This window comes from Notolepis coatsorum (genome assembly GCF_963971535.1).
Source record: "Notolepis coatsorum genome assembly, chromosome: 4".
Lineage (NCBI taxonomy): Eukaryota > Metazoa > Chordata > Actinopteri > Aulopiformes > Paralepididae > Notolepis > Notolepis coatsorum.
In genome coordinates this window covers 130,762,964-130,777,280 of record NC_140168.1, presented here as the reverse complement: position 1 = coordinate 130,777,280, position 14,317 = coordinate 130,762,964, and the positions used below count along the sequence as shown (strand labels likewise).

General features: G+C 46.8%; 1 pseudogene across 1 annotated transcript in view; it reads left to right on the top strand.

Annotated features, from left to right (window-relative positions):
• LOC311226692 overlaps window positions 1–14,317 on the top strand; it is a 196,852-nt pseudogene that overhangs the window by 91,095 nt on the left and 91,440 nt on the right. The window lies entirely within an intron of this gene.

The window sequence follows — 14,317 nt, the reverse complement described above, 5'->3', positions numbered from 1 at the left end:
GTTGTGCGTAATGGTTTCTTTGAATTGTTTCAGGGCATTTTCATCATTGGCGCTCAACTTTGTTTCCGGTTCAGGGTTGATTCCCAGGGATTCTAGCTCCCAGAATGAGCGCAACTGTTCAGACAGTATTTTATTATCTACATTGACATGCATCACTCCAACGTTGGTTATGGTGCTGACGTGCATTGTAGTTACCGTGCCTTGAATGAGCCATCCGAAGCTGCTCTCAGCTGCCACTAGTCCGTCTTGTAGTCTTTCAATCTTTCCAGAGACCACTTTCCAATAGTAGTCGGATCCGATTAATATTTCCACATCTTGATTTTCCATTCCGTGAACCTTTACGTCGGCCAACAGCATTCCTTTTCCTTCCATCTCCCTGCGTAATGTCTCTCCGGGTACACTCATTAGTGACGTGCACACTTGTGGTGATTCCAGTAATTCAATTTCGATTGTTTGGCCATTTCTCACATCGGATAATTTTGCCCATACTTTATTGCAATGCACTCGTTTTGGTTGTAGGCTACCAAACGTGTGTAATTGTATTACCTCGGAGCCTATCACCGGTAGATTTAGTTTGCGTGAAAATTCTGTTCATATAAAGCTCCGTTGACTCCCACCGTCCAACAGGCATTTGGTCAATTTACTCCTGGTTGCATTTTGGCTAACCAACCACACTGTCGCTGTTTGGAGTCAAACATTGTTGTTATTGCCCGAGTTATATCCGACTGTAGTATCAGTTTGTAGGTTTGTAGGTTGTTGCGCTACGCGCAGTCTTGGTTCATAGGGGCGCATATCATGAGGCTGAGCGCATACTACTTTGTGGTGTCGCCGGCCACACTTCTCGCATGAAACCTGCGCCTTACAAGTTCTGGCCATTATGTCTTGTCCCCAAACACACAAAACAACGTCCTTGTTTTTTAAGGAATTCTCTTCTCTGTTCGACTGTATTTTCCGTGCAGTGTTTGGAGATATGGTCGGCTTTGTTGCAAAATATGCAGTTCTGTGGCGCTCCCATATACAATGCAGTGGTAGACGCTCTATAGGCTGTGGTAGGCCTATGTCTTTGCTCATATTTTGGGTTGTCAATTTGTGGGTTCAGATCAATCAAGTTTGCCATTCTTTCTCGGCTTTCAACTTCTCTTTTCAAGAATTTCATTAAGCCCTGCTCTACTTCCAACATGTCGTCTTCCTCTCTTTGGCGACTGAACGCGAGCGTTATGCTCTCTGGCACCATTTTCATTAGGATAGGGCAGAGTAGGCTACCATACATTTCAGAGACGACTTTAAGCGCTGACAGACTTCTGACTTGTATTTCGATCTCATCATATAGTTTTTGTAGGGCGACGGTGTCGTTTGCACGTTTAACCGGGGTCAAGTTTAATAACTTATTCATATGGGCATTGATTAAATGTGTGTGTGTGTGTGTACCGCGTGTGTGAGAGCGAGAATGCGTGTCTTGATTAAGATGCTCTCACACTTAGCCTTATCAAGATATTGAGAGTGAGTGAAATACTTCTAAAAAGGGTGCTAGACTGAAAGTGTGTGTGTGTAAGTGAAAACGTATGTGTACTGAAAGTGTGTGAATGGTAAATGGCTGCATTTTTATATATCTTTATCCAAAACGCTTGACAATTTGTTCCTCACATTTTTACCCGTTCACTCACACATTCACACACCGACGGCGGAGGCAACCATGCAAGGTGCCAACCTGTTCATCGGGAGCAGTTAGGGGTTAAGTGTCTTGCTCAAGGACACTTCGACACGCTGCGGGAATCAAACCGGGAACCTCCGGATAACCAGACCACTGCTCCACCTACCGAGCCACTGTCGCCCTCACATAAGTGAAAGCGTGTGTGAAAGTGTGTGTGTGTGTGTGTGTAAGTGTGTGTGTGTGTGTGTGTGTGTGTGTAAAGTGAAAGTGTGTGATTATGAAGATGAAGTATCCTGACGGGACTCTTTCTGTAGCCTAATGAGAAGCCGTTTCCATAGTGTGGGAGGAGCCAGCAGCCCATTGTGTCCTGTGGTGAGGAACAAAGAGAGAGAGATGGAGGAGGAGGAGGGGTGGAAAAGAAGTAGAAGAAGAGAAGGAGGGGTGGAAAAGAAGTAGAAGAAGAAGGGAGAATTAAACGCAAGGTTACTCTGGAAAATGGCTGAAAAAGTGGGATAGTTAGTTGATCTGTGAATGGGGGGGGTGGATTGCTGGTGGCACCCATACCCGGCCGCTCCAATAGCCCTCACGACCGATGCCTCGGACTATGGTGTGGGGGCAGTGTGTGATCAGTGGGTGGCCGGCGCCTGGCAGCCTCTGGCCTTTTTCAGCAGGACACTGCGGGACAATGAGAGAAAATACAGCATGTTTGACAGGGAGCTGCTGGCCCTTTTCCTCGCCACGCGTCATTTTAGGTTCCTGTTAGAGGGCCGGGAGTTCACCGCTTTCGTGGACCACAAGCCTCTGACCTTTGCCATGGCTAAGACCACGGAACCATGGTCGGCACGGCAGCAGCGCCAACTGTCCGCCATTTCGGTATTCACCACGGACCTGCAGCATGTGGCGGGCAAGGACAACCTGGTGGCTGACTGCCTCTCCAGAGTGCGGGTCAACACTGTGCACCTGTGTGTGGACTACGCAGCCATGGCAGTTGACCAGTGCACGGACATGGACATCCAGGCATTCAGGACGGCCACGACAGGACTGAGACTGGAGGATGTGGTGTTCCAGGACAGTAAGGCCACGCTCCTCTGCGATGTCTCCACCGGCCGACCTCGCCCGATGGTCCCCGCTGGCTGGCGCCGCCGCATTTACGATGCTATACATGCTTTGTCGCACCCGGGGGTGAAGGCATCAGTTAAGCTGGTGGGTGCTAGGTTTGTCTAGCCGGGCCTCAGGAAGGACGTCAAGGGGTGGGCAGCCTCTTGTGTAGCGTGCCAGTGCGCCAAGGTGCATCGGCACACTAAGGCCCCGCTGGGGCCATTTCTCATTCCGGAGAGACGTTTTGATCACGTCAACGTGGACCTGGTGGGCCCGCTGCCCCCCTCCCAGGGGTTCACTCACCTACTGACCATGGTGTACACAGGACCACCAGGTGGCCGGAGGCTGTGCCCCTGTCATCCACTACATCGGCGGACGTGGTTCGGGCGTTCATCTCCACCTGGGTGGCCCGTTTCGGTACCCCTGCGGATCTAACTTCGGACAGAGGGCCCCAGTTCACGTCAGAGCTGTGGAGCGCCGTGGCGGAGAGTTTGGGGGTGAAACTCCACCGCAAAGTGGCATACAACCCGCAGGCAAATGGTCTCTGTGAGCGTTTCCATCGCACTATGGAGGCTGCTCTCCGGGCGGCTCTTTTTTTTTTTATCCACTTTTTCTCCCATTTTTCTATATTTTCTCCCATCCCAATTTCGTATCATCCAATTCAACCCTCCCCTGTCACGAACGCTGTTTCTTGCCTCCCACAAGCCGGCTGCAATGTGGACTAAGTCATACATAGCACAAGTCCCCTCCGGTACTTGAGGTAACAGCAGTCGCATCTTTTCACCTGCGCAGCTCGATCTCTCAGTGTCGAGGAGTAACGCGTGGGAGGCTCACGCTGCCCCCGACACTTCCTGATTCTACTGCGCAGGCGCACCAACCGACTTGTAGGAGTCGCTTGTTCACAACGTTCGATCCCCACCCTTCAGTTTTCCCTCCCCGTAATACGGCCAATGTGTATTACTGCGGACGACCAGCTAAACTGAAAACAATGTGGAGAGCTGGATTCGAACACGCAAATCCTAGCGTCTCCACACTGGTGGCGAGTGCCTTGCCCACTACACCACCTAGCCGCCTTCCGGGCGGCTCTTACGGACAGTAATTGGGTCGACCGTTTGCCGTGGGTCATGCTAGGCCTGCGCTCGGCCCCAAAGGAGGATCTGCAGTCATCTTCGGCTGAGCTCGTGTTGGGTCAGCCGCTGAGAGTCCCTGGGGAGTTCCTCCCAGGTGCCACAGCCCCCTGGTCAGCTGCGACTCATCGCTTGGCCATCCGAGACGCCGCCAGCACTTTCGCTCCTGTGCCCGCACATCACTGTCTTCCCCTGTCCTACATCCCCAAGGACTTGATGTCAGCCCGTACGTGTTCATCCGACCTTTATGGTGGACAGAGGGGGGCTTCAGGAGCCGATATCGGTGGACCGTTTGAAGCCTGCACACGTGGCCCCGGACGGGCCGGTGGAGCTGGCTCAGCCCCGACGGCGCGGCCGTCCACCCAACCCCACTCCTGCCGCAAGCTTGCGGCCCGTGTCTACCTCTACCCCGGCAGCAGTCCCGGACTCTCCCCCAGTCCAGCCTTGCCGCCGGCTCGTGCCCTTCCCCCTTCCCCCCTGACTGTTAAGCGCAGTCGTTATGGTCGGGTAGTCAGGCCTCCTACGAGGGGCTGAGTACTTTGGGGGGTTTTGTATGGGTTGGGATTGCAGGGTATGTCTACTCTGGGTGTTCAGGGGGGCCTGTGTGGTGTCACATTGAGGGAGTCTCTCACTCCAGAGTTGAAGGGTCACAGGGGAGGAGATATAGGAGGGTGGTAGGTGTGTGTACAGCTGTGATTTTGTGAATGAATAAAGTAGGAAGTAACTGAAGGACCTGTCACGCTCATTATTGTATCGCCTCTCCTTCCCACATTATTATATATAGGCGAGATATGAACAAATTTAGGCACAATTGAGTCGGGCTGGGTGATATGATGAGATATCCACGTCACGATAACCATCTGGAATTTATTCCGATCCTATATAGTAGGGGTGGACGGTATAAACGGTATACGGTATAAACGGTATGAATTTGCTCTACGGTATGGATTTTGACTATACCGTGTAACCGGGTAGAGCAGCTCTAAAATAGCAATGACGTCATGTAACCACAGCGCGACTATTTCAATCGCATTTGCCCCTAAAAATAGATCGAATTAGTCATAGATAATAGATATGTGCAAACTGGAAAAAGTTATTTAGGAGGCTTCGCGCACTGGGCGTGTCAACACGCAATTGTCATTTCATAATAAACACATATCACCGCGGCGCACAGCAAGTTTCAATTTCAGTTCCTGGCATTTTTAACCAGTGGAGAAAGGTAAGAGATCTTACCTATCGTTTTTCTTATATGAATTATTCTACGTTAATAAAACATACCTGGTGATCAACTACAGTTTGCTGTAAACATTATGATATGTGTGTAGTGTTATGATAACGACGGGAGGACGGCTGCAGCAGTGGATTTGCGAAATAGCATGCAGCTGCAGAGCCGCAGAGCCAGTGGCTCTTTCAGGTCTGGTCACAGGCCCGCTCAACAGCACCCCCCCACCAAACGGCTGAACGACCTGAAAGAGCCACTGGCTCTGCGGCTCTGCAGCTACATATGCTTCTAGCAAAATCCAGCCCCGCTGTTTGCAATGGGAGCAGCACGGAGTCTCGACTCGGGACTTATTTTATTTGGAATATAATGACTTTATACGCAAAAGTAGCCTAGTTTTAAGTTAAAATATTATAAATCTACATGCCTTGAGGATGTCATTCTTTATATAGCCTGCCTATCAGGCAAAAAAAAATATTCTAACGGAAACACTGATACCGTGATATATACCATTACCGTCTATGCTTCAAATTATACCGTGATATAAATTTTAGACCATACCGTCCACCCCTACTATATAGGCTTAGCCCCTTTCGTGACTGTGATGCAAGCCTTGCTTTGATACACTGTCACTTGCTCCACGTTACTAGCCATGTTAATGTGCAGCATGAAGCACTGGTTATTTACAAACGGTTCGTTCTAAATTTATCACAGAGAAATGTCAAAGGTACTCACATTGCACGAGGGTTTCAGTTTCACACACAAAAGCGGGGTGGTTTGAAAGCTCGGCGTTGTTAATAAACATTTAAAATAATTTTTATAAACGAGTAAAAATCACTGAGCTAGCCTTGCGTCAAAATGGCTTACTCTTTTTCTTCCGCATTTGTGACATGCCGGAGCACTGTGATTGGCTTCTTCCTCTTCTTCTGCTTTGTCACATGCCTGGTGCGCCCAGCAATCACAGCGCTCCGGCATGTCACAAATGCGGAAGAAAAAGAGTAAGCCATTTTGATGCAAGGCTAGCTCAGTGATTTTTTTTAAAATGTTTATTAGCAACGCCAAGCTTTCAAACCACCCCGCTTTTGTGTGTGAAATCCTCGTGCAACTGTGAGTACCTTTGACATTTCTCTGTGATAAATTTAGAACGAACCATTCGTAAATAACCAGTGCTTCATGCTGCACGTTAACATGGCTAGTAACGTGGAGCCAGTGACTGTGTATTCAAAGCAAGGCTTGCATCACAGTCACGAAAGGGGCTATATAGGCTTAGGCTATAATCACGATATCTTGTTCCCATGTGCAAAATCACGAAATAATCTGCTCGCTGTTCATCTGGTTGAACCGCATGGTGATGAATGATGATGTGACGATGTCATGTCCCTGATATGTCCCATTTCTTTGTACTTTAGTCTCTAAAAACGTAATCTACCTACCTCAGTTGTAAAAAAAAATTCCAAACTTCAAATGATTTATCATTATTATTTATTTAGAACAATTTGTTATATAATATATAATATTGCAGCGAGCGTTGTCTGCATCTAGCTTTGTAACGTGTAACCACACTTGCAACCGTTTTCGGCTTGCCATTGTGCCGACTGCTTTGTTGTTGAATGAAGTCAAATCCTAGGTAATCGTGTATTGTGTGCGTAGGTGGTCGTCGTTGTTGTTGTTGTTGTTGTTGTTGTTGTTGTTGTTGTTGTTGTTGTTGTTGTTGTTGTTGTTGTTGTTGTTGTTGTTGCCTTCAATTATATGACATATGTTTCAAGTTTCTTTATTAGTTGTCATACAAAAATAGGTTTAGGTTAGGTTTACTTTATTTGATCAAGGGGGACAGCGTACATTAATAAAACATTTTACAGATGTAAATGCACCCAATTTTTGCCAAAAGGCTAATTTACATTGGCAGTCCCCCTGCCAGAAGGTACAGGCTACAATCCTGTGTGAAAAAGGGTTAGCAATAAAAACAGAATAAAATCAAGATAAATAACATTAGAATAAAAACACAACAAAAGCACATAGACAATACATACGATAGGGATACAGGGCACAATACAGTCATGACACAAGGACAGAGCACATCATGAATTCATGACATATTAAAAAAGACCCAGACATAGACAAACGCACCATATCCACACACACACACACACACACACACACACACCTACACCCACACACACACACACACACACACACACACACACACACACACACACACAGGGCCGCCTCAGGGGGTGTGCGAGCAGTGCGGTCGCACAGGGCCTCCCGGGAAGGGGGGCCTTGCACAAAAAAAAATAAAAATAAATATTTTGTATTTATTGTTTTTTTTATTGTTTTTTTTTATTGTTTTTTTATTTTTTGCGAGGCCCCCCTTCCCGCGAGGCCCTTTTTCATCACAGACCTAAAATCTAGTTTTGCTTATATGCTTATATATTTTACATTAGACACGTTTGTAGAATGTGTCTGACTTGTTCCTGGCTCTGCGGCTCTGCAGCAGACATACTCACTATTGGAGCTCTGGGGCTCTGCAGCAGACATACTATTGGTTTCAACGAAGGGAGGGGTTACATGTGTACAGTCGGCCGGCGTGCGTCAGCTGCGTTTGACTATTTCGCGCGTGCAGCATTGGAGGTTATGCTTATGCCAGCCAAGACGAAGAGGACGGTCGTTCGGCAGATGGACTGAAGATGAAAGTTGTTGCATGTTAGACAGTTCAGTCAGGCTAGCCATGTCGGCTTAGCTAAAGGCAGGGACAGCTAGTTAGCTTTAGCTACGTTATAATATCGAGTGCTAACGTGTGGTTTAGTCGGGATAGCCATGTCGGCTAGTAGCTAGCTTAGCTAAAGTCTAACTAGCGTTAGCTAACCTAGAGAGATCGCGTGCAGCATTGTTATGCCAAGATGAAGAGGACGGTCATTCGGCAGATGAACTTCGTCAACTCCACGCGGTTGTCTCCATCCTCTTGGACTTTTGGTGAGTTTTTAATGCACTCTATTCTATTCCCGCCGTGGATATATCTCTCTCTCTCTCTCGGGCCGGCTAGCTATCGTGGCTAAGGCTAACGTTATGTTGGCTAACGTTATGTTGAGCCAAGCAGGCCGGCTAGCTAATGTAGCTAACGTTATATTGAGCGAAACGGGCCGGCTAGCTGTTGTAGCTAATGTTATATTGAGCCAAAGCGGGCCGGCTAGCTAACGTAGCTAACGTTATATTGAGCCAAACGGGCCAGCTAGCTGTTGTAGCTAACGTTATATTGAGCCAAACGGGCCGGCTAGCTGTTGTAGCTAATGTTATATTGAGCCAAGCGGGCCGGCTAGCTAACGTAGCTAACGTTATATTGAGCCAAACGGGCCGGCTAGCTGTTGTAGCTAATGTTATATTGAGCCAAGCAGGCCGGCTAGCTAACGTAGCTAACGTTATATTGAGCTAAACGGGCCGGCTAGCTGTTGTAGCTAATGTTATATGAGCCAAAGCGGGCCGGCTAGCTAACGTAGCTAACGTTATATTGAGCCAAACGGGCCGGCTAGCTGTTGTAGCTAATGTTATATTGAGCCAAACGGGCCGGCCAGCTGTTGTAGCTAACGGTGTGTACCTGGTGTCAGTACCTGGCTACTCTATTTGCAGTTAGCCTATTTAGCTGATGTCGGCCGTTGGCTCCTTGCTACTTTGTTTTCTCTGGTATAGACCCTCTTCTCTTTGGATTTAAGTGTTGATCTTTGTCCTTTTGGATCTATGTATATTCATGTTGCCTTTGTGAAGTTATCTTTTCCTTCTGTTTTGTTCTTCCATTAAAAGTTGAATATCCTTTAGGGGCTCATCTTAGCTGTCTTGCTTATCTCTCTCATACATGCTCTCTCTCTAACACACACACACACACACACACAGACATGCTCTCTCTCTCTAACACACAAACACACATGCTCTCTCTCTCTCTCTCTTTCTAACACACACAGACATGCTCTATATCTCTCTAACACACAAAATGACATGCTCTCTCTATATATTTATCTCTCTTTCTAACACACATATACATGCTCTCTCTCTAACACACACACACAAACAGACATGCTCTCTCTATCTCTCTCTTTCTAACACACACAGACATGCTCTATCTATCTCTCTCTCTTCAATTCAAATGGGCTTTATTTCACATTCTTGTATTTCTCCCAGTAGGTATATGGGAGTTTTGAGTTATTGTCCATGTTTTCGAAGTCTCTTTGGGTGTTTGCAATTTGTGGGAAGTATATGTCTTGGTATAGTGGGCAGGTTGTTAAGAAGTGGAGCTCGGTTTCCACCTCATCTTGTGTGCAGTGGGTCTGTCTTCGCTTGGGAGCCAGGTCTGCCTATGGCGGCCTTTCTCGATGGCTAGGCTGTGCTCGCTGAGTCTGTACCTAGTCAAGGATCTTCTTAGTATTGGGTCAGTCACAGTGCTCAGGTATTCTGCCACTGTGTACTCTCTGTTTAGGGCCAAATAGCATTTCAATTTGCTCTGGTTTTGGGTTGTTTCTTTCCAATGTCTCTCTCTCTCTCTCTCTCTCTCTCTCTCTCTCTCTCTCTCTCTCTCTCTCTCTCTCTCTCTCTCTCTCTCTCTCTCTCTCTCTCTCTCTCTCTCTCTCTCTCTCTCTCTCTCTCTCTCTCTCTCTCTCTCTCTCTCTCTCTCTCTCTCTCTCTCTCTCTCTCTCTCTCTCTCTGGCCTTGCTCTGGTGGAGGGTCAGGGGCATTGCCGGGTCTGTGTAGCGATAACACTGTATATTGACTGTAGAACGGGAGCTCTCTCTCGCTCTTGCTATATGTTGACTGTATCATGCCCAGCCTCGGGCAGCGCTATTATTTGAGAATATGTTGACTGTATGAAAAAAAAAATTATTAAGGGGGGGGGGGGGTTTAAATCTCGCACAGGGTCTCGCATTTCTCCCAGGCGGCCCTGCACACACACACACACACACACACACACACACACACACACACACACACCAGGGTTTCCGTTAGAAAAAATTGTTGCCGGTCTCCGTGACCTGCAAGATTTCAATCTACCGGACAAATGAGATTAATTCCGGTCATAGTTTATTGAGCTTTAAAACAATTGATATAGGCTATATAAAGAATGTCATCCTCAAGGCATGTAGATTTATAATAGTATTACTTAAAACGAGGCTACTTTTGCGTATAGTCATTAATATATTCCAAATAAAATAAGTCCCTCGATACTCCGTGCTGCTGCTGACTTGAAATAAAATAGACCGCGTATGTGGGCAGTCGGTCCGACACTAAACAGCAGTCTGTTATAATCACATTTTTATGAGCTAACGAATTCCGTTATATTGGACATTTGTATTAATTATATCAAGCGAAGAACTGAGAAATGTTGCAGAGAGACGGCAACATTATCGTGGGTTTGCGTGACGACTCTCTCCACCTCGCAACGACTTGGTGCTGGTCATAATGTCCGGTGAAAACAACTCCCTCCAAGCACAACTTGACCACCCGAACCGTACCAAAACAGGCCAAAATTAAATAGCCCATGCGACGAACGATTCATTACATTCGTTTCATCGTTGCTCCACCAAGCAGCCGGTCCAACAATGAAAGCTGTTATCAGCGCGAGCCGGCCGCAGTTAGTTTGCAAGAAGCATCCAGCTGCAGACCCGCAGAGCAGCTTTCCAGGTCTGGGGACCGCACTGTGCCAGCAAAGCTGGTGGGTTCTGTGGGTCTGCAGCTGCATGCCTTCCGCAAATCCAGCAGCAAGCTCTCGCTGAGCGAAGCAACGACAACAAACGCAATGATTGTTTCGTTCATCGCATAGGCCACCCAACTCCAGCCCATCCAAATACAATTCAAATAATCAAACTGTGCCCAGAGGGAACTATTTTCACCGGACACTATGACCGGAGAGATTAAATATGTCGGACTTCAACAGATTTTGCCGGTCAAATACCGGTAATTACCGGCTAACGGAAACGCTGACACACACACACACACACACACACACACAGACAGACACCTCAGTGTTGACTGCTGGTTTTCAATGAGCCATTCCTTAACCCTGCACTTGAATGAGTGATATGATGTGGACACTTAATTGGTTGAGGTATTGAGTTCCATTGGTGGGATGCTCTATATGAAAAGACGGCCTGGCCAAATACACTTTTTTTGAAAGTGATTGTACAGTCCCCCCTTGCCGCACCTCTAGTGTTCCTGATTGAGGCAGAATACAGAATTCTTTTATATGAAATGCTTTTTTCTGTTTTGCTCCTGATTGTGTGCAACGATGATTTCATCACGATTTGATTATGATTTTTACATTTTGTTTTTACCAACCCTACATTCGAGTCAATTTAGAGAGATATATGAAAATATGCAGAGGTAAAGTCACGTGTGTGTGTGTGTGTACACGACGGTACGCTTGTGAGCAGTGTTCGTGTGTCTTAACATTATTACTGCCTGAATGAGAATGCCTTTTCTCCCTCCAAGGCTGTGTGCGAAGTGGAACCCACTTTCGTCAGCCAAGGTTCAATTTCCTTCCTGTCCGTTCTGTTCATGTCATCCGTTCCCCCGCTAGAATGTCCAATTTATCCTCCAGCCACCTCAGAGAATGGACTGCTGGTTGAACAGGACAATATGTGAAGAAGCAATTCTGGTGGTTGCCGTGTCTCTGTTTTCCAGTACTCGGAATGGAGAGAGAGAGTGGAGGGATGGGAGAAGAAAGGAGGATAGAGAGAGAGAGTGGAGGGATGGGAGAAGAAAGGAGGATAGAGAGAGTGGAGGGATGGGAGAAGAAAGGAAGGAGGATAGATAGAGTGGAGGGATGGGAGAAGAAAGGAGGATAGAGAGGGAGAGGGAGGAAGAAAAAAAGAGTAGGGGATGAGTGAGGACAGGTGTGGTGGAGAACGTTTGTACTAGAAGTAGGGGTGGGAAAGAAAATCGATACAGCAATATTGATTTGCCCACTGATATTTTATCGATGCACTTAAGCCGATTATCAATATAAAAATTGCTTGACAATCCCATTTTGCTGCAATACAATGATTGGAGTGAGGTGAACAGACTGAAAACGTCAGCTTATTAGACAGTCGAGATTAGCTGATTATGTTAGCTAGGTCGCGATCAGCTGATTACGTTAGCTAGGTCGCGATCAGCTGATTATGTTAGCTAGGTCACGATCAGCACGATTACGTTAGCTAGGTTGCGATCAGCTGATTACGTTAGCTAGGTTGCGATCAGCTGATTACGTTAGCTAGGTCGCGATCAGCTGATTACGTTAGCTAGGTCGCAATCAGCTGATTACATTAGCTAGGTCACGATCAGCATGATTACGTTAGCTAGGTTGTGATCAGCTGATTACGTTAGCTAGGTTGTGATCAGCTGATTACGTTAACTAGGTTGTGATCAGCTGATTACGGTAGCTAGGTCGCGATCAGCTGATTACGTTAGCTAGGTTGTGATCAGCTGATTACGTTAGCTAGGTTGTGATCAGCTGATTACATTAGCTAGGTCGCAATCAGCTGATTACGTTAGCTAGGTTGTGATCAGCACGATTACGTTAGCTAGGTCACGATCAGCTGATTACGTTAGCTAGGTCGCGATCAGCTGATTATGTTAGCTAGGTCACGATCAGCTGATTACATTAGCTAGGTTGTGATCAGCTCATTACGTTAGCTAGGTCACGATCAGCTGATTACGTTAGCTAGGTTGTGATCAGCTCATTACGTTAGCTAGGTCGCGATCAGCATGATTACATTAGCTAGGTTGTGATCAGCTGATTACGTTAGCTAGGTCGCGATCAGCTGATTACGTTAGCTAGGTCACGATCAGCTGATTATGTTAGCTAGGTCACGATCAGCTGATTACGTTAGCTAGGTTGTGATCAGCTCATTACGTTAGCTAGGTCACGATCAGCTGATTACGTTAGCTAGGTTGTGATCAGCTCATTACGTTAGCTAGGTCACGATCAGCGGATTACGTTAGCTAGGTTGTGATCAGCTCATTACGTTAGCTAGGTCACGATCAGCTGATTACGTTAGCTAGGTCGCGATCAGCTGATTATGTTAGCTAGGTCACGATCAGCTGATTACATTAGCTAGGTTGTGATCAGCGGATTACGTTAGCTAGGTTGTGATCAGCTCATTACGTTAGCTAGGTCGCGATCAGCATGATTACTTTAGCTAGGTTGTGATCAGCTGATTACGTTAGCTAGGTCGCGATCAGCTGATTACGTTAGCTAGGTCGCGGTCAGCATGATTACGTTAGCTAGGTTGTGATCAGCTGATTACGTTAGCTAGGTTGTGATCAGCACGATTACGTTAGCTAGGTCGCGGTCAGCATGATTACGTTAGCTAGGTTGTGATCAGCTGATTACGTTAGCTAGGTTGTGATCAGCTGATTACGTTAGCTAGGTTGTGATCAGCACGATTACGTTAGCTAGGTCGCGGTCAGCATGATTACGTTAGCTAGGTTGTGATCAGCACGATTACGTTAGCTAGGTCGTGATCAGCATGATTATGTTAGCTAGGTCGCGATCAGCTGATTATGTTAGCTAGGTCACGATCAGCTGATTATGTTAGCTAGGTCGCGATCAGCTGATTATGTTAGCTAGGTCGCGATCAGCTGATTATGTTAGCTAGGTCGTGATCAGCTGATTACGTTAGCTAGGTCACGATCAGCTGATTATGTTAGCTAGGTCACGATCAGCTGATTACGTTAGCTAGGTTGTGATCAGCTCATTACGTTAGCTAGGTCACGATCAGCTGATTACGTTAGCTAGGTTGTGATCAGCTCATTACGTTAGCTAGGTCACGATCAGCGGATTACGTTAGCTAGGTTGTGATCAGCTCATTACGTTAGCTAGGTCACGATCAGCGGATTACGTTAGCTAGGTCGCGATCAGCATGATTACGTTAGCTAGGTTGTGATCAGCTGATTACGTTAGCTAGGTTGTGATCAGCTGATTACGTTAGCTAGGTCGCGATCAGCTGATTACGTTAGCTAGGTCGCGGTCAGCATGATTACGTTAGCTAGGTCGCGATCAGCATGATTATGTTAGCTAGGTCACGATCAGCTGATTACGTTAACTAGGTTGTGATCAGCTGATTACGTTAGCTAGGTCGCGATCAGCTGTGTGCGAGATGAGATATACTGTTCTTGATTAGTCTGTTGAACCCTAAAGTGTTTTAATCACAGCTTTCTCTCTCTCTTTGTGTGTATGTGTGTGTGTGTGTGTGTGTG